The 25,648-nt window shown below is 39.8% G+C and overlaps 1 protein-coding gene and 1 pseudogene across 2 annotated transcripts in view; one reads left to right on the top strand and one right to left on the bottom strand.

Annotated features, from left to right (window-relative positions):
• Nucleotides 1-25,648, bottom strand: part of CDH13 (cadherin 13) — a 1,315,977-nt gene that overhangs the window by 977,412 nt on the left and 312,917 nt on the right. The window lies entirely within an intron of this gene.
• Nucleotides 21,221-21,339, top strand: LOC118611703 (annotated as a pseudogene).

Genomic DNA, 25,648 nt, shown 5'->3' with positions numbered 1-25,648 from the left:
ATAACTTTTATTATATTGTTATAATTATTCTATTTTATTATTAGTTATTGCTGTTCCTTTCTTATTTTACCTAATTTATAAACTAAACTTTATGTATAGAAAAAATATGGTATGCATAGAGTTCCTTACTGGCCGTGGTTTCAGGCAACCACTGGAGGTCTTGGAGCATATCCTCTGTGGATAAGGGTCTGTTTTTCTGCAAGAATTTTTTGATTAAAAGCAAAAATTGGCTTCTCTAGTTTTGACCTTCAGTATTTCCTGGCACCAAGATTTTACCCACTGTATAAGTTACCTACTGCTGCCTCAAAATTCTATGGTTTATAACAACAGAAAACATTTATCATCACTCAGAGTTTATATGGCTCAGGAACTCAGGAGCAGCCTAGCTGTGCAATTCTGACTTGAGAATCTTTACTGGTGGCCAAGAGATTCATCGGGACCATCTGAAGTCTTGACTGGGGTTGGAGAATCTTCTTTCAAAGTGGCTTTTCTTCATGTGGCAGGCAAATGTGTGGTAGCTGTTGGCTGGAGGCCCCAGTTCTTCTTCAGCCAGACCTCTCCACAGGGCTGCTTGAGCTTCCTCATGTCATGGTGACTGGCTTCCCCCGCTGTGATATCCAAGAGGCCAGGGTGAAAGCTGCAATGCCTTTTATGACCTAGCCTCAGAATTCACAAACAGTAACCACTGCCATGCTTTATTGGCCTTCTGAGTCATTGTGGGGAGAGATTACACAAGATTTTACCAGGAACTCAGATGGCTGGGGACCATCATGGAGGCTGGCTTCCACATTTACTATCTGATCCTTCCCACCCTTCCTGCTTCTGGCCACCAATCCTATTTAAGTCCCTGGACACCCACCTGTCTGGACACTTATCCATTATGCTTAAGTCACCAACATTTAAAATTATTTAAAATGTTATTATTTATTAGGACAGAGCTCATCTCTTAAAACTATATATGTACATATAATGGAGAATCAACAAATGCCACATTGTTGCCTGCTTATGAGAGAAAAGATGGGGCTGCTTTGGTTGACCATAAGCTCAGATAGTCTGAAGTGAAACATGATTGACAAAAACACCTAGACAAACAAATAGCCATTGCAATTCTAGGCTATATTAATGTATGTAGAGTATGTTTGTCAAAGAAGGTGATAATCATGCTGATGCCTGAAATAGGGTAGACCAGAACTTTGAGCTTATGTTTTATATTATACTAGAGTAGATTCAGAGATGAAGGAGCAGAGGTGAAATCCAAATCAAAATCACAATAAAGATACCAACCATTTTATAATCATTACTATGGCCAGAATGTCCGTGGCCCCACTCCCAAGTAATATGCCCAAGGTAATAGTATTAGGAGGTGGGGCCTTTGGGAGATGATTAGGCCATGAGGGTAGAGTCCTCATGAATGGGATTAGTGCCCTTATAAAAGAGACCCCACAGAGCTCCCTCATCCCTTCTGCAACATGAGGACATAACAAGAAGTCTGTGACCCAGAAGAAGACACTCACTCTACCATGCTGGTACCCTGATTTCAGACTTCCAGCCTCCAGAGCTGTAATAGATAAATTTCTGTTGTTTGCAAGCCACTTAGTCTGTTGCATTTTGTTACAGCAGCTGGGATGAACTAAGATAATCATTATCTCCACTGTATTTTATGATCTGTTTTCTTACCATCTATCAATTCACTCAGGCTTCCCTTTCCACATTATCCAGGTTTTATCCCTCCTTTGATTGATGATACTGCACTTGAGTACAGCACTTTACAGTTTACATGCAGTGTTTATACATCTTCCTATTATCCTATCAAGTTAGGTTAGCCTTGTTCTCTGGAGCCCCATGGAAAAGCAACCAACAGTGGGCACTTTGGAACACAGAGAAAACTATATATTTGTTTCTTGATCCAAGGAAGACTATTTTAACATGTGTAGTAGTGCAGCCTTATGAAACAGGAAGAAACGTTTACAAGTTCACACTAACAGAAGAAAAAGCCCACAAAGTTTGAGTCATGCATCCATGGCTTCACCTCATGTTGTTGGCAAAGCCAGAAACAGTAATCCAACTATTGGGACTCCAAGTGCTTTTTCCCCTTTGCACCATCACAAAAACGTTCTCCTTTGGTTGAGGTAGAAAACATAGGACAGCAAGGAAAGTGCTTTCTCCTGTCACCGCAGCTTGGGAGCTCCATGATAGCACCCCTCACCAGCTCCCAAGAGCTGAACTCAACAATGGTTTACATTTATCAGTCCCCATTCATCTCCCTGCCTCCTTGTGACATTATTTATGGAAAATACAGGCACCCAGGAAGGGTAAAAGCTAGAATCAGGAGAATGCACACATACCCTTTGCTGTCGTTAGCAGCTTTCCTTTCCATTTCTAATAAACACTGTGCTTGAAAGTGTAAAATAGTGGAGCACAAGGACAAAGCAAATATCTATTTTATTTGTGTGACAAGGACTCATGGAAAAAGCCAGCTTTGGCACAACAACACAGCTTTTCTCCCCATTACATGAGCAAGAAAATCCACGAGAGTATATGGGAAAGACACAGCGGGTTATTTGGAGCATGGAAACCTTTAGGGAACAGACGCCGACAGGTACGACCAGAGCAGAGGGCCAAGAGGGATATCAGGGGGTTTCTGAATTTGAGCAAAACAGACCACAGAGACTCAGGACAGAGAAGGAAAAGGCAAGGGGAGTGGGGCAGGAAAAGCAGCTCACTGAAAATGACCCTAAATTCTAAATTACAAGTGGCTTTGTCCTTCCCTACCCCTATGATGCCAAGTGGCAACTTCCCACCTGCTAACACATAATTGCAAAGGGCTAATGACTGGGGTCAGCAATTAAAGATGCCTCTTCTATCAACATGGAGGAAGAAAAAGAGAGGTCACAGAAACTTTCCTGCTGGGTCACTGGGGCCTCAGATCCCAAGTTAAGACTCCTGAAGAGGCCTCCTGAAGATAGTAGGGGTGTCTACTTCTATCACCCCATTCCCTCTCCTCAAGCCTACAAAGAAGACCCTAGGTCAACAGAGCCATGAGAGTGGCTCAGGTCTGTTAGAATAAGTCAGCATTTCTCAAAGCTTAATGAGCCACCTGGGAACAGATTCAAAATGAAGTGAGAGAAGGACCTGAAATGGTCTAAAGTTCTGCATTTTTAGCAAGTTCCCCAGTGATGCTGACCCTGCTGGTCTACAGACCACACTTTGAAAAGCGAGGCCACAAGTTTCAGTTTTCTCTACTGTAAAATAGAGTTGGTTGATAATGGTTAGTTATTAATAATGGTTAATGGTTACAATGGGTATACAGTTATCATACCATCCTCACCCTTTCATCATCAGAAGTAACTAAAAAACTGATTCTAAAACTGATATGTAACCTGTAAGGCATTCTATATAGGTAATTATTAGTCCTGAATGGCCTCAGTATATCATCCAAATGCACCTGAAATCCAGAGAAATGTGATCTAAACAAGCAACGGTTGGGGGAGAGGGTGGGCCACCAGGATATCCAGGTGATGTTTCTCTCTTGTAATTAGGGATGGCAGGGAGGAAATTCATTTCTATGATCCTGTGTCCAAATCTATTTCTCTTTTTCCCTCTTACTATTATTGTGATGGAACCAAAATTTATTCACCTATAGGGATTCACCAACTTCCCCATTCCTCAACTCAAGACAGAGGTTTCAAGTATTAAAGATGACAGAACAGGGATGCTATGGGTAAGAAAGGGTGTCCTGGGCTATGAGAGTGAGAGGCTCGTGAATGTTTCACACCAGGAGAGAAGAACAGTGTAATCACAGTTGACTTGGATTAGATATGTGGGTAGGGTCCAATGTGACCTCTAGCTCCTCAACACTCACCATGCCAAGCATGTTGGCAAATTCGTACTGCTGAAAACTGCAACAGCTACTCTGCTGACGTCATTCTCTGTTGTGGTGTGCTCACTCCTGAAGTACACAGTGCAGGCCAGGAAGTTGATGCCCCCAAGTGTAGCCACCAAATACTCACTGAAAGATTTGATGAATAACTACTTCAGGTGAGGGAACTGGAAGGTGTGGCCTCAGAGCTCCAAGAGGCTCCCAGTGGGATTGAGCCCCAGTTGCCCATAGAGAAAACCAGTTTGTTAACATACCCAAAATAACATCTTTCCTTCCCTGTTGTGTGAGTTTCCTGGGTCTGCTGTAACAAATTATCATAAACTTTGTGGGTTAAAAAAAAAAAAAAAAAACAAATTTATTCTCTTACTCTTCGGGAGGCCAAAAGCCCAAGATCAAGGTAGTAGCAGGGACATGCTTGCTCCAGAGACTCTAGGGGAGAAGTTTTCCAGCCTCTGGTGGCCACTAGGATTCCTTGATTTGTGGTCTCATCATTCCAATCTCTGCCTCGGAGACTACATTGCCTTCTGCTCTGTGTGTATGTGTCAAATTCCCTCTGCCTCCTTCTTATAATCCAATATCATCTGCCCATCTCAAGAACTTTAACAATCACATGCAATGCCTTTGCCACATAACTTAATATCTATAGGTTCCAGAGAGATTAGGACATGGAAATGTGCTGGGTGCCACTTTTCAGCTACCACGCCTGTGTCTCCCGGCTATCTCCCCCTACTGGAATTTCTGGGATCATTTCCCAAACAAAATCCTAACACTCAAATCCTAGTCTCAGGTTCTGCCTCTAGAGAAACCCAAACCAAGACTACTCCCTCAGCTGTTTGAGAACATGTAGAAAAATTAGAATTTCTATCTGTACTTGACTTTTTAAAATACAAACTTGCCATGAGACTAGAATACATGAACCAGAGCTTTATGATGGTTCTTGCAATGAAAGACAAATCCTTCCTCATAGCAAAAATTTGTCCCTCTGGTTCCACTACAGACTCTGGTCCCTTCCACTGTCTCAGGATCTAAGTTGTAGTTGTGCTCTCCCCACTGCCCTGGTGGTCAGCCTCCCCCATTTCATTGCCTCTGTCTCATCTACAGCAACACCCTCCAGCCTTTCTCATCATAGAAAGAAGATTTCCCCTCCAGGCAATTGGACTCAGGCAATTGTGTAGTGGCCTAGATGAGCATCATAAAAGCTGATAATCTGCTAAGCACTTTCTCTGCTTATTATATAGGTCCTCACCTTTTAGAGTAGTATTTTTTTCTACAATCTCCATCATATACATAGGAAAACTGAGTCTTTCAGAGATTAAGAAATTAACTTATGGTCTCACAACTAAGAAGTAACAGAGCAAACATTCCAAGCAAGGGTGATGGACTTCTGATCACTCTTCTACACACTGCTTCAATTATAACTATAGGATCAGCTCCAAGCCTACACCATGGCCACCTCGGATAATGCTGAGGAGTTTAGGCTCAACTAGTCAGAAACTGTGCTCTTTGCTCACTGTCATCCTGCCCTCTCACCCCCAGTTACCTCCCAGGGCCTTGCTGTTTCTCTAAGCTGCCTTTGACTGTTTTCTGGAAAATGACACCAAGGCTGAGTGACAGTAACAGGAAACTCAGATCTCTGCCAGAAAGAGAAAAAGGAGGCCTGATTCCAGCAAGGAGTGTCTACGCCCCTCTTGGCGAGAATCTGAGAGCCAGCACCTTATTATGCTGTGAGAGTACGCACAGGCCTCTTCAAGCCCATTCATCATTGTTCTGGAAAGTCCACGCTTTGACACGGTAGTCTTGGCAATTTTTTCCCACCGCTCCCAGCTTCGGCAATCTGGAAAGCGGAGCAATGGATAATCAGTCTCTCCTTCATTAGGGTGAATAGGAAAGATTCTCCTGAGAATGTAGCTTCCCAGTATAGGTGAGCAAAAGAGCAAGCTGAGGCTTTTTAATGGAAGGGCTGGCTCATTGAGATCTGTCTCCAAACGGAGGCCAGGTGAAGATGAATGGTGTTGCAGCATGAAGCACTGGGAGTGTCCTTCTGCTTGGATTTCAAGAGAGTCAGGGATGGTCTGGGGCTGGGACTGGGCCATGCATGGAGAGTTCAGTCACTCAGGAGTGTCGAGAAAGCAACCACTGCTTTCCAGAGACAGTCAGGAGAGGTAGGAGTCTGAGTCTGCTTGGAGAAAGGGCAGCCAGCAAGGCTAATGACCTGCTCAGCTGAAAACTCAGTACAGCTCTTAGGCATGAGGCACACAAGCTCTGGAGTCCCCTAACCTGGGCTCCATTCCAGACTTCCCAACTCTTCCAGCTGTGCAATCTTCAGTGTACTACTTATCTATTCGGAGCCTAGATTTCCTCAACAGTGAAATGAATATGATAGATATCAGTGACTTTTTGAGGTTAAAATAGGATAGAGTGCGTAAAATGCCTGCCACATAGTAAGTCTTCAGTAAATGCTAGTAGTCAGTCTCATCATCGATAGAATGTAAGGCTCAAAAATGGAGATACTTGCTTGACCTTAGGGATGGGAAGAACATGTTCATGTCCTCAAACAGTCCATTATGTCCACCAAGGCCTTGGAGGCATGGGAAAGTGGAGGGCTTTTATTACGAAACTAAAAAAATAAAATATAATAAACCACATTAATATAACACTATCTAACAAATAAACCCCAAAATGCTAGTGGCTTAACAAAATGGAAGTTTAGTTTTTGGTCATGTAATAGGTCACAGTAGGTGTTCCTGAGTGGAGGGCAATTCTACCAACTTTAACCTGTGGCCCTAGTATTGCCCTTTGTGAGGACACCTGGCTGGAGGAAAGGGAGAAAGTATGGGGAATACATGTGAGAAGTGTGCATCTAGCAGGCCCCGGAGTTGAGCAGATCACATCAGCTTGCGTTCTATTGGCTAGAACTCAGTCACATGATCCCATTCAGCTATAAGGAAGGCTGGGAAATATCTGTGCACTCAGGAGAAAAAGGAAATGAGTTTTGGTGAACACATTTAATGATTAAAAAATAACAATTAAAGTGTCTCTTCTCAAGAGGCCAGCCGCAGTCTTAGAGACTCATCATTAAGGAGGGCTTTGGAGGGATTTGGGGTGGAAAGACATTGCTGAGCCCCTCTGTCCTAGAATTCATCACAATCATTTGACTGCCAGCCAATTCATTCTCTTTTGACCTGCCTTTAGATTCCAAGTCCATGTACAAAGCAGGAAAAATAATGTAGTGCATATCCTTTCCTGAAAGAGTAGCATAGCCAACATATGCCATTAAACAGAGATGAAGGAGCTGACCTCAGTTTTCTTAAGGATGAAGGAAGAAAGAGGATTCCAGCGTCAAAGACCGAGCTTTAAGAAACTCTCATAAGCACAAAGAATCCTCAGTCTTCACTGTGAAGGCATAAGGCGCCACATGTCCCATTATTTTGGGCAAGCTGACCAAACCGGTCTGGCTTTGAGACCTTGCTGCTGCTGGACTCTCAGCTATCTTGATGGCTGGGAAAATATGAATCAATCCTCGAATGACTGATTGTTTGCCATATTGTCATAGCTTCAAACAATAATATGATCATGGTTTGATCTCTTGGGAACAAGGGTTTTAACTAACAACTCATTGACTTTAAAAAAGGACATATTAATAATTATGCCATGCAATCCAATCATAAGCCATCATTCAAATTATTTGAGGGTCATCTGATCAACTTTCAACTACCTGACTAGGTCACTATGTGGTCAGTGCCATACAGGTATTCCATGGATAGTAGAAGAGTCACTCTAGTCCCTTCTAGAAAATAACTATATCTGGTGACCAAGTAATGGAGATAAAAAAAAAAATAGCCCAGAGCATAACAATTTTGGTAATCAATACAAAAGGTTTTCTCTAAATTTCAACTGAGAACTATTGCACAGACGTGACATTGATCTCACTGTGTTTCAGTTTTCCCCTCTGAAAAACAGCAATGTTAGTATCCCTCCCTATATAGATTAGCTTATTTTATGGTAAATATCATTCCCTTTTCCTAACCCTCATGGGAGGAGTGCGCTCCCTGCCCCATGGATATTTAACTTAATCATATGGCTTGCTTTGGCCATTGAAATGTGGATGAAAGCAGCAGTGTACCACTTCTGAATATAGGCCATAAGGATATTGTGTCATCCCATTCACCACTCTGAGTGCTTCTAACTTTATTATGAGAAGATTTGTCCCCACCCACAATAGCTGCTACCCCTTCATCCTGAGCCGAAGAATGAGAAAATATATTGAGCAGAGCCACCTGAGCCAATCCTATCTGCCCCATGGGTATATGCAGAAACACACACACACACACACACACACACACACACATATTATTATATGCCACTGAGTTTGGGGATGGCTTGTTACACAGCATTATGGTGGCAATGCCTATCTGGTAGATTCTCCATATGGCAAGAAAATAGCAGCATGAACCATTTGTAACATGAGACAACTTACATATAAAATAATCAAGCAATTATCATGAGTTTCTTAGAAGCCCTAGTATTAGATCAGGTCTTTGAAATAGAGCTCCTGTTGGTGTATATCCATATATCAGGTACCAAGAAACTTGCTCTCCTTTCCACAGTTTTGCAACACATACCCAGCATGTGGAATGGGAACTTTGAGCTTATTCTGTTCTTCATTTATAAAATTTATCATTTAATGTCTTTGAAGTCAGGTTAGCCACACAAATCCTGTTTTTGATAGTGTAAATTTCCTCTTTTCCAAGGAAGGCAGAGATAACTGCTCCAGCACAGATGGAGGACATTTCTTCAGGGAAGGAAAGCAGCAGTTAGGTTGGTTAATGCCTCCCCTGGTGAGCCATTGTATTCTTGTTTGGGGCTTCCAGACCCTCATTTTGGATACAGTGAGACTCTTCAACTGAGATTTATAGCGGAGAAATAGTCAATAAGAACAAATGAATCAATCTGGGAAGCCATCTTGCCTTCCGCATAGTACACTTCTTTCTGCTTCTCCCAAGTATTTACCCTTTTCTTACAATCATTATTTATCCGATGAACCCATATTAAAGCACTTTCATGGGTATACTCAGACATAGGGAATCATAGTACACATGTTGACATGACTGCTGCCTTTGCTTAAATATGTGATTTTATTTATCTATTTAAGAAAGCATCACATCTTTCCATTATGAATAAGTGCTAGGGAATATCAGTTTGGGTCTGGTAACATTCTATATTGTGGAGGGCAGTTTGTAACTCAAAAATCTCCTTAGTTATTTATTCTCCACTGTAACTTTCTAGCAGGGTTTTTTGTTTTTTGTTTTTTGTTTTTTGTTGTTGTTTTTTTCCTGGCTGAGTTCTAGACAAGAGGGAGTGATGCTAATATTAGGAAATTCTACATGGAATGGTGCCACTTCCCCTCCCCAGACTTTGCTCTCCTCAAGCTACACTTCTTTCCTAGGCAACCTCATCCATTCCCATGGCTTTAAGTATCATCTTCACACTGACAACTCTTACATTTAGACCTCTACCCCAGAACACTCTCCTGAGCCCCAAATTCATAAAAAAGTGTCTATTTGATGCCTCCAATTTAATGGTTTACAGATATTTCAGACACAATACACCCAAATGGAATTCTTGATTCACTCTCCCTCAACATATAGACACCAAACTCCAACACTGATTTACCCCCAACCATTCTCAATAAATAACATTTTCATCTTTTCAGGGACTTAAGTCAGGAATCTAAGAGCCATCTGTACCCCTCTGTCTCTCTCAGCTCCTATAGCCAATTTCTTACATACTAAGTTCTATGGAGTCTATTTTCAAAACATGTGGAGATTCCATAGCTTCTCTCCACCATTACCACCGTAAGTCAAGCACCATTAACTCTTCACTGGACTCTTGCAAACTCTTATATTTGGCCTTTCTCATTCCATTCTCCACATAATCAGCCAGTGATTTTTTCAAAATGTAAGTCAGGCCATACCATAGCTCTCTTCAAAACCCTCTAGTGACTTCCTGCTGTAAAACATTACCACAAACTTAGTGGCTTAAAGCAACACAAATTGTTTATCTTACAGTTCTGGAGATCAGAAGTTTGAAATAGGTCTCATGAGCTAAAATCAAAATGTCAACAGAGCCAGTTCTTTCCTGGAGACTCCAGATGAGGACCTGCTCCTTGTCTTTTCTAGCTTCTAGAGGCCACCTACATTCCTTGGGGCAGGGCCTTGCATCACCTCAGCCTATGCTTCTGTCCTCACATCTCCATAACTTACTCTGACCCACCTGCCTCCTTCTTATAAGGACCCTTGTGATTACATTGGGCCCATCTTGATAATCTAAAATAATCTCTCCCATCTCAAAATTCATATCTTAATCACATCTGCAAAGTCTCTTTTGCCATACAAAGCAACATACTCAACAGGCTCTGGTGATTAGGACAGGGCCATCTTTGGGGGCCCATTATTCTGTTTACCACACTTAGATCCCATCTATGACAAAATAAAAAGTTGTTTCTTTTGTCTACAAAACTCAACATAATCAGGAGCCCTGCTTTCTGTCTGATCTCTTTGTTAAACTAAACCCTACTAGTTTTCTTGCTGTTCTTCAAAAAAGCCAAGCCTGCTCCACGCGCTGTACCTTCTCCCTAGGAAGTGTTCCCTAAAATATCCATGTAGCCTACCTCTTATGCAGTTCAGGTCTCTGCCCAAATGCCACTTATTGAAAGGGCTTTCCTAATGAACTGCACGCATGGGCACGCGCACGCACTCATGCACACACGCATATACACACCATCAGGGTTTTTCCTTTACCTAATCTTATTTTTCTCTTTAGTATCTGATATAGTATATATTTACTTGATTATTATTTATTCATTACAGAACCCACCCTTCCAAATATAAGCTCAATGAGAATGGAGACCTTGCTTTTGTTCAAAGGTCTTTACACAGTACCTAAAGAGTACCTGGCCCACGGGAAGCAGTCAATACATATTTGGTGAACAAATGAATGAAAAAGAATAAAATTCTATTGTATGTTTGTTGTGGGTCAAACACAAGGGATTGGCTAATTATAACTATTTAAAGAGGACTTACTAGAGAAGAAAACAGGCAAAATTTGAGGTATAAATAGACATTGAGCAATTATGAAAAATACCTACTAAGCCTTCCCAGACCTAACAATCCATGGGTGAATAAAGTAAATTGAATTTAAGGACCAAAAAGTATGAAAACTCTCTCACCTCAAGAAAGGTAACAAAATAGCTTTTTATCTTGAACCATGTCCACTGTTCATATACTGTTGGTTGACAGTTCAAATATTTTTTCCAGTTTACCGAAGGCTGTTTGTCTATGTAAGGAATGCAGGCAAAATAACTCAGGTGTGACTGAGGCAAATATCTACTGAATGAGAAGCCAGGGCCTTCTGGTGGGAGATCTGGGGCAATGATAAATATGAGTTTAACTAAATTATATCTGGGAATCCAGAATTTATTGTTTTCCACTATATCATGTTTGGGTCCCCACCATATTCCAGGCATGGAGGATGCAGTTTTGGCCTCTTCCTCTAAGGTGTCCATGATCTTATGACCCTATTTATGCCAGTACATCAACCAGGGTAAAGAGTAAGATATTATCCCTCCATGTAAGGGAGGGAAACTGAGCAGAGCAACATTGGTTACTCTGACTCAGGCCAGTTGAACCTCAATTAGACTGAGTAACTGAATGTAGTTAGTGGACAATATATAGAATAGGGGATTGTACCTAAACATTGAGACACTAAATTCCCATGCCTCCTTGACCTAAGACTTTACTAGAACCTGTCACTTTCTTATGACTTGCTTTGCCTAATGGGATCAGAGGCCTGATAAAGTACTTGAGCAATTCTATTTCCCCTCTTGAACCCATGTCACTGCTATGAGAATGTGCCTAGGCTCACTTATAGGAGAGATTTGAGAGACACTTGGGGGAAAACTGATGTATCCCAACAAAGATCATCCTATACTAACTGGCCTCACACAGACCTATAACTGACCACAGATGTATTAGTGAGCTCAGACAGGATCAGCCACTCCTGACCCAGATCACCAGAACCACACAGTCATTAGTACTCATGGGAAGTAGGATATGTTTGTTGTTTAAGCCACTACATTTGGAGATGGTTTGTTACATGGCAATAGCTAACTGATACATGGTAAAGACGGACGGCTTGTTCTCTGAAGTGGGTCAACACAGAGAGATAGGGAATGCTATGCCTCAGGGGATCCATAGTTATGTTGGTCTTTACTAGACCCCACCGAACACAGAATTCATTGGCCAGAGTCACATCTAAGAACTCCAAAAAGTAAGATGTACTGCCTGCCTGAGTACAATCAGCTGAGGCACTGGGATAGTTTGATGTTTAAACTGACCAATAATTTTTTTTTAGCCATCTGAAAGAAACAGGTCTGGTCCGATTCTGATGGCCTGTGCAAGTCTCAAGAAAAGAGAAAAGAACAAGAAGTTCTCCCTCCACTCATGAAAGTATGAAAGTATGAAAGTATGCTCCTTGGTAATGAAAGGCAGGATGTGATACTCAACAGTCCACCTTCCTGAGCAGACTCAGCAGCCACCCAAAGACCTTGAAGAAACATCGCTGACAAAAAAAAAAAAAAAAAAAGCACAATTTCAAACCATTCCCTCTAAAGTTTTCCCAGTATTTGATGGACATGAGTGAATATTCCTCAGACAGCAGAGATTCCTCTCTCAGATTTGCCCTCTCCTTGAAATAAAATCAGCTGGACAGAATTTTTCTTTTCAAATGTAAAATGTTGTTTCCAAACAAAAGAAGTGAGATGTTTTCTACAGCTGCTCCACATCCATTCTGCTTTGCAAAAGTATTGTTCACGAGGTTTTTATGATGCAAAAGAATAATTAAGATGAGAGGCACTTCTTGTCTCTGAATCTTTTTTGTTTAAACTTGTTCTGCAAATGGCCAATATCTCCTGTTACTTAGGTTAGCATCTAGAAAAATGTTAGCACTTGATTATAAAATCAGCAGCTAATATGCTTAATGACTTTTCATTTTGCTCAACAACGGCTTCAGTGTGCTTTAAAAATGCATTTCCATTCATATTCCTCTGACCTCTCCATCAGAACCTTGAGGCAACCATGCGCTAAACATTTACTAAATTGTCCTGGTTAACTTGGGGCCCCTCAATATGGTATGGTGTACCCACAGAGGGAAGGAAATGACTTCTGGAGGGAAGAGCAGAGTACTGGCTCACAACTGACATTGTTTTTCAAGAGCTCAAAGTCCAAATGCTTAATATTCAATGGGGTGCTAGAATCCCGAGGAGCTAGTTAACCTTAATTCTTGATGGGGAGAGTCATATAGGAAAAGTGCCAAAACTGGTGGCTAAGAAAGCCCAGTGGAGATGAATGGGAGACATTGATGTTGAGGAGTACCTGGGAGCAGAGGGCAGCAAACTGAATTGTGCCCCCCACAATACACATGTTGAAGTCCTAACTCCAAGCACTTCAGAATATGACTGTATTTGGAGATGGTCTCTTTAAACAGATAATTAAGTTAAAATGAGGTCATATGGGTGGACCCTAATCCAATATTACTGGTGTCCTTGTAAGAAAAGATTATGACACAAACACAGAGGGTAGATCATGTAAGGACATAGAGAGAAGACCACCATCTACAAGCCTAGTAGAGAGGGCTCAGAACCAACCAACTCTGCTGACACTTTGATCTCAGACTTCTAGCCTTTAAAACTGTGAGAAAATACATTTCTGTTATTTAAGCCACCCAGTCTGTTATGGCAGCCTAAAGAAACTAATATAGACCAACTCCAGTAGTGTCCACATCCTAAGTCCAGTGGACATATCACTAGACATAGAGTGCTCTCCAACTGTCACAAACACATGTGTTCACCATTGTGATTCTTTAGAAGCCTCCCTTCTCACATCCCACAATGAGCTACATACAAAGGGGATTCAAACATGATCTGAGGAACCGCTGGCCCCGTTACCTCTTCACATCACAGTCCTTCCTATCTTCTGTCTTCCTGGCTCCCTGGGGACTCTTCCCCTATTTCCTTTCCTGCTTTGCCTTCTATATCTATTGCTCTGTACTGGGCTAATTTTCAGGTTTTCCTCCCACCAGCCATACCTCCCTGTTTGATCAAACTTGGGGTCTCCCACTCTAAAGGGCAATCTTCTAATCAGAAACCCTGTAGGCACTTCGGCATAAACCAGGTAAATTTTGCTTTAGCCTAGTGCTTCTCAAATTTTGATGTTGCATGTCACCTGAGAATTTTGTTAAAAAACCAATTATGACTCAACTAGGTCTGGGTATAGCCTGAGATTCTGCATTTCCAACAAGCTCCTCAGTGCTTCTGAGGCTACTGGTGAAAAGATAACCAAGGTTTCCTAAACTTGGCACTATTGACATTTGAGGCCAAATAATTCTTTGTGATGGGTGTTATCCTGAGCATTATAGGATGTTTAGAAGTATCTCTCACCTCAACCCACCAGATGCCAATAGCATCCCCCAGTTGTAATAACCAAAAATCTCTCCAGTCATTGTCAAGTATTTCTAAGGGTAGAGAGGTAAGCAAAAATCACTGCAGTGAGAACCACTTCTCAGGTTTATATGTTTAACTTCTAGCATTGCTTCCTGAAGTCTTTCAGACCACAGCATATTGCAAAAAGGAATATAGGCTTGCTCATTAATATAGCTGAGGTTTCACTTGATAATGACCTGGTTCTTCATGCCTATTTTCAATTGGATAAGGGTCTGCAGGGAGAGAGGAAGGAGTATTAGAACCTTTTAATCTCCAACATACCACTTTTCTATTTTCTCCAGTTTATACATCCCTAACCATTGCTCAAATATACAAGGCAGGGTCATTGTGACTGTTTACTGGTAGCTACTGTTTATTGACTCTTAGGTATGGAAACCAAAATGTATTGTTTAGAAAAGACAATCAACTTTTATAGTTGTGGCCTTGTAAAATGAAACTTAGAAAGTAATAATCCATATTATATAATTCAAGAGGTGAATTGCATAATAAAAGTTGTAGACTTGACAGCAAAATTTCAATATAAAATCTTAAATATTTACCTAGCTGTATGTTGACTGTAACACATCAAGCATTATCTAGGATGAAAAAATAAAGAATTGCTCTCATAATAGTGAAAAACAAGAAAATACCTAAATGTCTATCAGTAGAGGATGTTTAAATAAATTCTGGTATCACTGTAGACTGGGGTAATATATAGCCACCAAGAAAAAAAGGAGCATTACATAAAAGTAGAAGTTTCAGAATAATTCATAGCATAGGATGCTATTTATGATATAAGAAACAAATAATACATTTCTATATGTTCCTATACATGAAAATGCTAGGGAAAAGGGCTGCAAGGATTCACACTGAGCTAACTGTGATAGTCACCGCTAGAAAGGGGAGCAGCTTGGAGGCAGCGTGAGATAGGTAAATGGGGTTTTCACATTTGGGGTATTATTTTGATTTTTGAAGATTAGCATGTATGTGCTTGCTACTTGAACAATTTAAATAATCATGTCAATTATTTTATTTTTTAAAAGGCAAGTGGCACATACTGGATTTTTTAGATGCTGTAAAGGGACAATTAGGTTTTATAAAAATATTAGACACACTGAAACAATTTAATAACTCAAACATGTATCTATTCACACACATATATATGTGTATGCTATATTTATGAAGTCATATCTAAGTAGTATGAATTTATTGACAACTAATTTCATTTTATTGAGCAACTTGTGATTATTTTTTAGAACTATTTAATTTTTTAATTTTTTTTTTTTTTGGCTTCCAAACAAGTACAAGTTGCATTTAACAAAAGAGCAATTCTCTGCTCCCCTCTTCCACCCTGACCCTCCAGGGTTACCCCCATTGCAGGTTGAAGTGAGCCAGCCCTGTACTCTGACAGTTTGCAACAGCAAGACCTCTTTCATGTGATTAGTGTAAGTAGAGAAATCTCTGGCCGTGACCATGGGATTGAAAGAAAAAGCCACATGACATGATAGTCAGCAAAGGCTTTGAGAGTCAGATCCACCTAGTTTACAATTCTGGTTCTGCCAACTTGTAATTAAATGGCCTGGTGGAATAATTTTATCTCCCTTGTAAAATGAGGGATAAAAATAAATACTTCAGAGGGTTAAAGTGAAGGTTGTAGGAGGTAATATATAGCAAACATCCAGCTAGAACTGGGCCTTGCATGGAATATGACAGCAAATGCCATCTGCTCCCTGCCTTTGGAGGGTCCGGCAATTCTGTCTTGATCTTTCATGAGTGAGAGGGGCTCTGTACTTTGGAGTTGACAAAAGGCAGCAGAGAGCAGCAGGAATGGCTTACCTACCAACTTTGTGCTTTGTGTTCCTTGACCAGGGCTAGGGTTGAGTATAAATTCTGTTACCAGAAGTTTTCAAGGTAACTACACACTACCTTCCCATCTTTCTCATTTTGAGGCTTTTGTCTTAGTGCAATTGCCTTATAAGCTTGATTCTTTATTTAGTCCAATTAAAGTATACTCTTTTCCCTCTTCTTTTTGGGGCCAGGCCAATTACACGAAATAAGTTTCTAGAATTCCTTTAAAGGAAAATTCTGCTCTTCCATTCCTATTGGCATTTGACAAGTTTAGAGTTATGATCCTTATCAGTAAGGCTCCATCATCTTTCTGTTTCCTTCCCCCACTCGCACTAACATCTTTGACAACTGGTCAGACCTTCCTTAGTATTCACAGTTTCTGAACGCTTGGAACGGTGCTCCGAAATTTCCTGAGTGAATCAGATGCTAAAAATAGAGCATCCACTCTTCTCTTATAAAACCCAAACCTTGTCCACCCCTTATCTCCATAATGTGCTCATTCACTGCCCGTCTCTGCCAGCACCCCCTTTTGCCATCTCAAGCTTCCTACCTACCCAACAGACATGGAAAGGTGCATGAAGTACAATAGAACACTCAAGTGCCAGGTAGGCTTTGCTACACCCACATCAGCCAAAAATGAAGTTAAAATGGTGAGTGAACATTGACCAGCCTTGCTGTGAGTGTTAAATTACATAATGTAGGTAAAGTGCCCAAGATAGCACCAGGCACCTAGTGGCAGTGGTGATGACGACAACGTGATTTCCTCTCCTCCTCCTTTTCCTCCCTTCCTCTTCTTCCTCCTCTTCTGTCCCTTCCTTCCTCCTCCAGCTCTTCCTCCTCCTCTTTCTCCTTTATCTTGTTATTTTAACAATAATAACAGCTATTGTTATGGAGCTCTTACTAAGTGTCAGCCCCTAAGCTAAGGGTTTACCCAAAACATTGCATTTAACCCTTAAAACAACTGTCTGCAAGACAGATATTACTGAGCACTCCCGATTGCAACAAAGACAATAATTAGTAATACAACACTGGGCTGCTAAGTCCAAACACTTGGATCCAAATCATTGCCTGGTACCTATTAACTGCTGGTCCCTGAGTAAATCTCTTCTATAAAAAGGTAAAATAAATATGGCAACTACTGTGTTGGGCTGCTGAGAGATTTGAGGTCAGGGTATAATATCTGGCACATACTCCGTGTAGTTGCTTTTTCTCCGCATCTTCTTTTACTGCTCCTAATTCTATAAACTAAAGCTGCACAATAGAACAGACAACTAGAATTTTAAACACAAGCCACAGAGGTAACTAAATTTTCTATGTTCACATTTTTTAAAAAAAGGTTTAAAAAAGAAGGTGAAATTAACTCTAACAATAAATTTTATCTAACTCAATATATCCAAAATATTATCATTTCAACATGTCAACATATATTCAATATAAAAATCATTAATGAAATAGTTCACATTCTTTTTTTAATTCTGTTTGTCATCTGGTAGGGACTTTCAACTTCTCGCACATCTCAGGTCACACCAGCCACATTTCAGGTGCTTAATACCAATATGTGGCTGGTGGCTACAGAACTGAACAGGGTGCTGACAGACAAAGAAGATGGAGATAGGTCAGTGAGGGTAAGTCATCTGTCCCAGCCCACACAGCTTGGAAGTGGTATGACCAGGATTCAAAACATGGCTCTCTAGCTCCAAATCTATAATAGTTTTGTAATGGTCATGAAGCAATTAAACAGTGGCTCAAGTGCCTAGTTTTACTTCTTCTAGGTCTCCATGTGAAATGATTATCATGCTATAAGGGTTACCCCTTTAGGCTGGCAGTTTGCCCCCCATCTCTTTAACCAGCCGTTGTCACGCTCATGTGCATGTGCTTTCTTAAGAGGGGGACCTCTCTCTCTTATTGTTAAGAAATAAATACAGGTGAACTCTTCACCTCCTTTCCCTCCCAGAGGTAAAATTTTTCCATAAGTTGTTGTGTCCTCTACTTGAGGCCAGACCTTGGCAAGTCTGAGACATCCTCAGGGAGCAGGATGACTAATTGGTACTGGTCTCTAGGGACAGTACACCACTTGGTTATTCACCACAGTGAAGGACACATAAGCCTCAGTAATCTCTTCCAATCACTTTGAATTGCTTGGCTCAAATCCATGCATTTCTATCCAAACCCTCATGTTCCCTGATCCTTGACCCATTTTGGAAAACATGATTGCCTGAGGTGACCTTTAAAAGCACAGCACTGATAGTTTCTCTTCATCTTCCTGTTCTATCCTCTTGGAGAAGGCCACTGAGCAACCTCAAGTTATTCTGATAGGTAAGGTCTTTCTGCCCTCTGTGCCAACAATTCCCAAATGCTGGTTGGAGACCAAATTTTTACTTGTTCTGGACAAATGGACATTTTAAGTTTTGCCATAGAGCTAAATTTACTCCATATAGAAGCTGACCTGTTTTGATATTCCAACCACACTCTCTTACAACCATTTGTGAGCAATATTGGTTAGGGGTGGGTACTCCAGATGGTACAGACTGTGCTTTAGGTGAAAACTCTAACTTCTACCATACCTGAACTGGGGATATTGGAGTCCCAGAAGCATGCATCCCAAACACTGGATTTAACCATCCAAGTTAAAGAGAAATGAAAACTCCACAACAGTTATGTAATTTTAATTTTCTTTTTGAAATGGTAGTGAGAGTAAATGGTGGTGTGCATTTCTCTTTGAATGTCCTTACTTGACATGATAAGAAGTTGACTCTCCTATATTTAAGTTTCTTAGAGTTATTTATATGTAAGTGCTTACGGCACTGTGTTAAGTCCTTAAAACTACTCTGCAGTATATATATTATGTAGATCTATAAAATCTCTATCTGGAACTACAGATCTAATACTTAGGCATAAGATGTGAAAACCCTTAACGACTAATGAGAAATCTACGGATCAACAACCTGTTTGAGAGGCAGTATGAAAAGAGAGTAGCTCAGTTCTGCCATTTACTTAGCTCATCACTTGTTTCCTTTTCTGAAATGAGTGGACCAACTTCTTTCCATTATGACACCATCAATAAAATAGCAGCTAACATTAATTCTGTTGGGCATTGTGCAAAGTGTCTACATACAAAACCAATTTTAACTCTGTTGGATGGGGATAAGTATTCCTGAATGAAGCTAAGAAAATCAAGAAGCAGCTTATCCAAAGTTCCAGATCTAGTGAGTGGAATGGCTGTGATTCAAACCCAGAGCAGTCTGGTTCCATAACTATACAATATACTTTAACTGCTGTGTTAAAGTATATTATATAGCTATGCAGAAACACATGGAACATTTGGGTGTAAAAATCTATATACAATATTGTGAATTTTGCAGTTCTCTTTAATCTGGATGGTTAGCTGTAGTGTTGGGGATAGCAAGATCTCCAATTCTGATGTGTTAGAAGTTAATTAGATTTTTTTACCCAGGGGACTCAAGCTGTGCTATTCTGACGCTGGCCACAAAGGGAGTACAGAGAGAGTGTGACTGGCACAGAGCAGATCCATCTCAACCTTTCACCTCACTACTCAGAACACACAAGCCAATGTAGAAGGCAATTCATTGCCTCACGTTTTTCCAGTATCTCCCTGTGTCTAGCCTACACTCTACCAGGCATGATGTGAAAGAATTTTCTGTGTACTGATCATTTCATCACCAACATCTCCACGTATTATTCCTGTGAGAGGAGTTATAATTACACTCAGGAGTTCAAATGGAGCCTAAATTTGTCAGAAGCCCTTACTCTGGCTTCCATCATAGTTTCTCCACGCCCCTGCACCATCACAAAGACAAAGTGAGCAGATTTAGAGCACCATCCTATGGAAGCTATGACTGCCTCTGGCTGTGAAAGAGGATTAAAGTGAATTCAGTGGATAAACATAGCAAGCCACATTGGACACAGCTCAGATTTAAATAATTATTCAGCCAGAACTGGCCATGACTTGAGTTCGATGTTTAACAAAAGCAAATAGACTTGGCCTCTGCCACCCTGGAACCAATCTTGCCAATCAAAAGCAAAAGAACCGTATATTTTCATCTGCAAAACCTTTATGGGTATCTATCTATGGCTTGGTTCAGGTCCAGGCACAAACTTGAATTAAATGTTGAAATTGATGACTCATAGCTTAGCTGGAAATGCAGAGGAGAAACAGAGCTGTGAACTAGGAGGAAATGTATCTGAGGACAAGAGGGAGACGAAAGAGGCAGATGCTCAGACCCACATCCTACTTGGCTGCCCCAGGAGCTCCCATTAAGCTGTCGTGCTGTGGGCAGCAGAGGGCACTATTAATACATTCGGAAGTGAGCAGCACACTTGAATAAACAGCAGGTTTAGAATAAGTTTGAGTGAGGCATTTGGACAGGAGAAGGTCACAGGATTATAGTTATCACCTTTATTGTTTCCTATTCCCAAACTCACAGATCAACAAGGCTCTAAAATAAAGAGTGGCTACAGAGCAAAACTGACTCCATGGAACTTCAGGTTTTTAGGATGTAAAGTAGAAACACACACACACACATACACACACATCTATGTTAAATAGAACAATTACTACAGTCGATCTTTATGGTGTTAAATGCTTTACATGCATTATCTTATTTAATCTGCAACTCTGTGTGAGTAGGTCCTGTTACCATTTCCATTTTATAAATGAGGAAACTGAGGCTCAGAGATGTTAAGCGACTATTAAGTGACAGGGTTGGGATCTGAGCCAATTTCAGAGGCTGAAACACATACTTATAACCACCATGCTATACTTCGTGGCAGATATCTTTTCCATAATATGAGAGCACCAACTTCTTAACGACCAAAAGGAATTGTAAGTGTAAATTCGGTATTACTATATCTGAGAAAATTAAGGGTGCTTAAACTCTGCCATAGCCAACTCCTGACCTTGTTCCAACAAAAATCTTGGGTTAAAAAGCTGATGGCTCTACAGCCATGCCACCCTAAACATGCCCAATCTCGTCTGATCTTGGCAGCTACACAGGGTCGGGCCTGGTTAGTATTTGGATGGGAGACCACCTAGGAAGACCAGGCGCTGTAGGCTTGAGAAAAAGAAAAAAAAAAAATCTGATGGCTCTGTTAGCAGTTAAATCCTGAAAATCTGAATGCAGCCCAGGCATTTACCCTCAACACCAACCCTCAAGGTAATCTAATTTCTCAGGAAGCCATTAAGTTAGGGCATGTTCTTTGATCCATTTCTATCTAGAAGATCAAGCACAGAGCATGGCACAAGTAAATTCTCAATAAGTGATGAATATATACATTAGTCAACCAATGATTCAATGATAGGCATATAGAATCAAGAAAATCAACAGACCTCATAGATGGTTGCCATTCTAGAAATAACACCAATGTGAACTTATATCCTTATCATCTCTAAAATAGTCTGCTTGGGAACTCCTATGCTACTTAACTTCTAGATTCTTCTAAAAGCATTGCTCTGGCTAATATTGCTCATAATGTTCCCATAAACTAATCTGATAGAGACACAGAGGCTGTTCTTGCAGTTCTCAATGTTTGAAGTACATTACGGATCTAGTTCAATTCTTTTTCCAGGGATGACAAATACATGGCATGTGTGCCTCTACCCTTCCCACTCTCTATGCACAGGAGAGACCGTGTTAATGGATCATGACACTCCTTCCATTGAGCCCAGATGGCCAGTAAACTATCCATCAGACTAGGGATGCAAGGTAAAAACTACTTATTTTCCTGACTCAAGACATCTGGAATCGCTACTTCAGCATCACAGCCAAGTGATGACCTAGCTCATGTCTGAACACCTCCATTCACTGGAAATACATTCTCATAAAGACAGCATACTTTATCTTCGGAATTCTGTTAGAAAACGTTTCTTAGGGACACATCTGCATGAACATAGAGGCAGCACACCTGTACCTGCTATGTCTGCCTCTTTCCAAATTTTTATTAAAATACGCTTGAAGATACAAACAACAGACTGCAGCTGGCCCTTGCAGAAATAAAACCATGACAAAAATCCAGGGGGAATTTTCTCTAATTGCATTGATGATAGGGATTGATGGAAAAGCACATTTTGGAATACACGCCATATGTCCTACTCTTTAATCCATAACAGCATAAATGCCTCCAAAGAAAGTAGAAAACACATCAGCCCCTTACTCCATTAAAATTTATTTAATGCCCTTATTTCTAAAGTGCCCAGGAAAGAAATGGAAGGCAATCCCCCAGGAACATCTGTGTGAGGTACTCAGAACTAGGGTTACAGTAGGGACTCATTAATGGCTCTTTTTTATTTCCATTCTTTCTAAGAAAATAATATTGACATGTGCTACAGCAAGAATTAGCTTTGATTCTCAGGTGTTTGGGTATCTAAGGAAATGCCATATTACTAGCAGTGTGGTCTCTCATGCCCACATTATGTAATGAACTACAAACAGTGTCTGAGAAGCCAAAATGGGGTAAGAAAGGCCCATCCTCACTCCTGTAGGCCCACACTCAAGAGTCACTTGCCTGCTGGCATGAAATGTAAGCTTGTACATGTGCAAAGCACTGAGATCAGATCATAGAGGAAAGTCAATATCTAAGTGGACCCTGGAAAGGCCCTAAGGGAATTCTGCCCAGTTGTTCACAAGATACCTCTTACCCTTTAAGGGCTAATAGGATTGCAACAATACCATACCCAGAGCGAAGAGGCCATTAACAAAATAATGTGTTGAGCAAATAAATAAAAAACTGACTAAATGAATGAATGATAAAGCAAACAAACTTAAAGGGATAATGGGCATAGGGAAAAAAAAGAACACATCTCTAGAATTTATGTTCTTTAAGAAATGGGCAGAGCATGGATTTTTGCAGAGCTAGGCCAGAAGTCACAGAGAGGAACAGACAGACAGGATGAGGAATACATCCACTGAGAACTCTCTACCAAGGCTCACTGAGAATCCAGATATTCAATAGCAGAACCTAGGCCCTCATGAAGGTGAAGAGCAGAAAAGAAAATGTGGAAATTAAATTAGGCATGTGCCTTTGAGAGCTAAGAAACTCCAGATGGATAAGGAAGTTGGGACTGTTTCTCCAGGTTCTCTTCCTCTCATCACTTGGGTTACTTCATTGGAGTTGTCCTCCCTGACGATCTAAAATACAGCCTCCCCCCGTAATTACTATTTTACTCACTGCGTTGTGCTTTTTCTCGTATTTATTCGTATACATTTTATTGTCTCCCAGACTAGAAACCCCATGGATACAGAATTCTTATCTGCTCACTACTGAGCCCTTACTCCCTAAAGGAGTACTGGGCATGTAGGAGACATTTAATGAGTATTTATTATATGAATGCATGAATAAGTCAAGGAAAGATAAACTGACTACAATCAAACATAGTTTTACTCTTTCAGAGCAAGGATAGGTTTAATAATAGGAAATCTATAATATAATGCATCATATCGATAGGTAAACTTTAAAGATAAATTGAAAAATAAATCAATAAAATATAATATCTAGTTATAATTAAAAGCAAAACAAATTTAGCATATTAGTAATAAAAGTAAATTGATTTAATGTGACATGAAAACTAAGTTAAATAAACTATCATATTTAATGTTGAAACACTAGTAACATCTCTCCTAAAACCAGAAATGAGATAAAATTATTTTAAATTTTCTTCTAGGAGTTCTACTTCATTCAATAAGTTCCAGATAGAATAAAGAGTTAAATGTATATGTAGGACACTTTTTACATTTTTTAAAAAGTGAAAAATTAGCTGATTTTACTCAAAGCATTCAAACATCAAAGCAGTGAAAAAATCATAAGAGAACAGACATACTTGTCTCAACAAAATTAAAGCTTTCTTAACTTGTAAAAGAAACAAGAGAAAATTCTTTTAAAACTCTACAAAGTGTGCAGAGTATGTGTGTGTGCATGTGTTTGTGTATATAATTATATTTCAATTAAAGTTTCAAAAATATAGCTAATAGATACTTCAATACATTGACAGTGTTTCTCAATCGGTAATAAATATCCTTAAGACAAATTTTTAAAATTTCAAGTCACAAAAAGCCAAACTACAAAGGAAATGCAAATGTCCAAATAAAAATTATTCAATTTCTCCAATAAAAACTGCAAAATAAAACAATAAAATCAAATTTAATTTAAAAATGTTTCTTTTTTTAATTTTTATTTTTCAGTTAGAGTTGACATTATATTAATTTCAATTATATAAATGTTTAGACATTTATTTATATAATTTACAAAGTGAATCCCCTGATTAGTCTAGTACCCACCTGGCACTATACATAGTTACTACAATATTATTGACTATATTCCCTATGCTGCACTTTACATCTCTGTGATTATTTTGTAACTACCAATTTTTACTTCCTAATCCCTTCACCTTTTCCACCCAATTTTTACTTCCTAATCCCTTCACCTTTTTCACCCAACCCTCCTGCCTTCTGTCAATCACCAGTTTTTTCTCTATATCTGTAAGTCTGTTTTTGTTTTGTTTATTTATTTTGTTCCTTAGGTTCCACATATAAGTGAAATCATATGGTATTTGTCTTTCTCTGTATGAATTACCTAGCATAATATCCTCTAGGTCCATCCATGTTGTTGCAAATGGTAAGATTTCATTTTTTATGCCTGAGTAATATTCCATTGTATATATACGTGCCACATCTTCTTTATTCATTTATCTATTGATGGGCTTTTAGGTTGCTTCCATATCTTGGTGCGCATGAACCTAGAGTTGCATATTTCTTTTCAAATTAGTGTTTTGGTTTTCTTTGGTTAAATACCCAGAAGTAGAATTGCTACCTCCAAACTGTTTTCCTTAGTGGCCATATTTGCAATTCCACTAAAAATGCACAAGGGTTTCTTTTTTGTCACATCCTCACCAAAACTTGTTTTTTGATTTATTGAAGATAACCATTCTGACAGATGTGTGGTGATATCTCATTGTGGTTTTATTTTGCATTTCTCTGATGATTTAGTGACATTGAGCATATTTTCATATGTATGTTGACCAACTATATGTCCTCTTTGAAGAAATGCCTATTCAGATCCTTTGCCCATTTTTTAATTTTTTTCGTACTGAGTTATATAAGTTCTTTGTAAATTTTGGATATTAACTCCTTATCAGATGTATCTTTGGCAAATATCTTCTACCATTCAGTAGGTTGTCTTTTCATTTTGTTGATAGCTTGCTTTGCTGTGCAAAAATTTTAGTTTAAAGTAGCCTCATTTGTTTATTTTTTCTTTTGTTTCCCTTGCCCAAGAAGACATATCAGAAAAAAATATAACTAAGAGTAATGTCAGAGTTTGTTGCCTATGTTTCCTTTCAGGAGTTTTATAGTTTGAAGTATTATATTTAACTT

Source organism: Rousettus aegyptiacus, unplaced genomic scaffold, assembly GCF_014176215.1.
Source record: "Rousettus aegyptiacus isolate mRouAeg1 unplaced genomic scaffold, mRouAeg1.p scaffold_m13_p_14, whole genome shotgun sequence".
Classification (NCBI taxonomy): Eukaryota; Metazoa; Chordata; class Mammalia; order Chiroptera; family Pteropodidae; genus Rousettus; species Rousettus aegyptiacus.
This window is presented reverse-complemented; position numbering and strand designations above follow the sequence as displayed.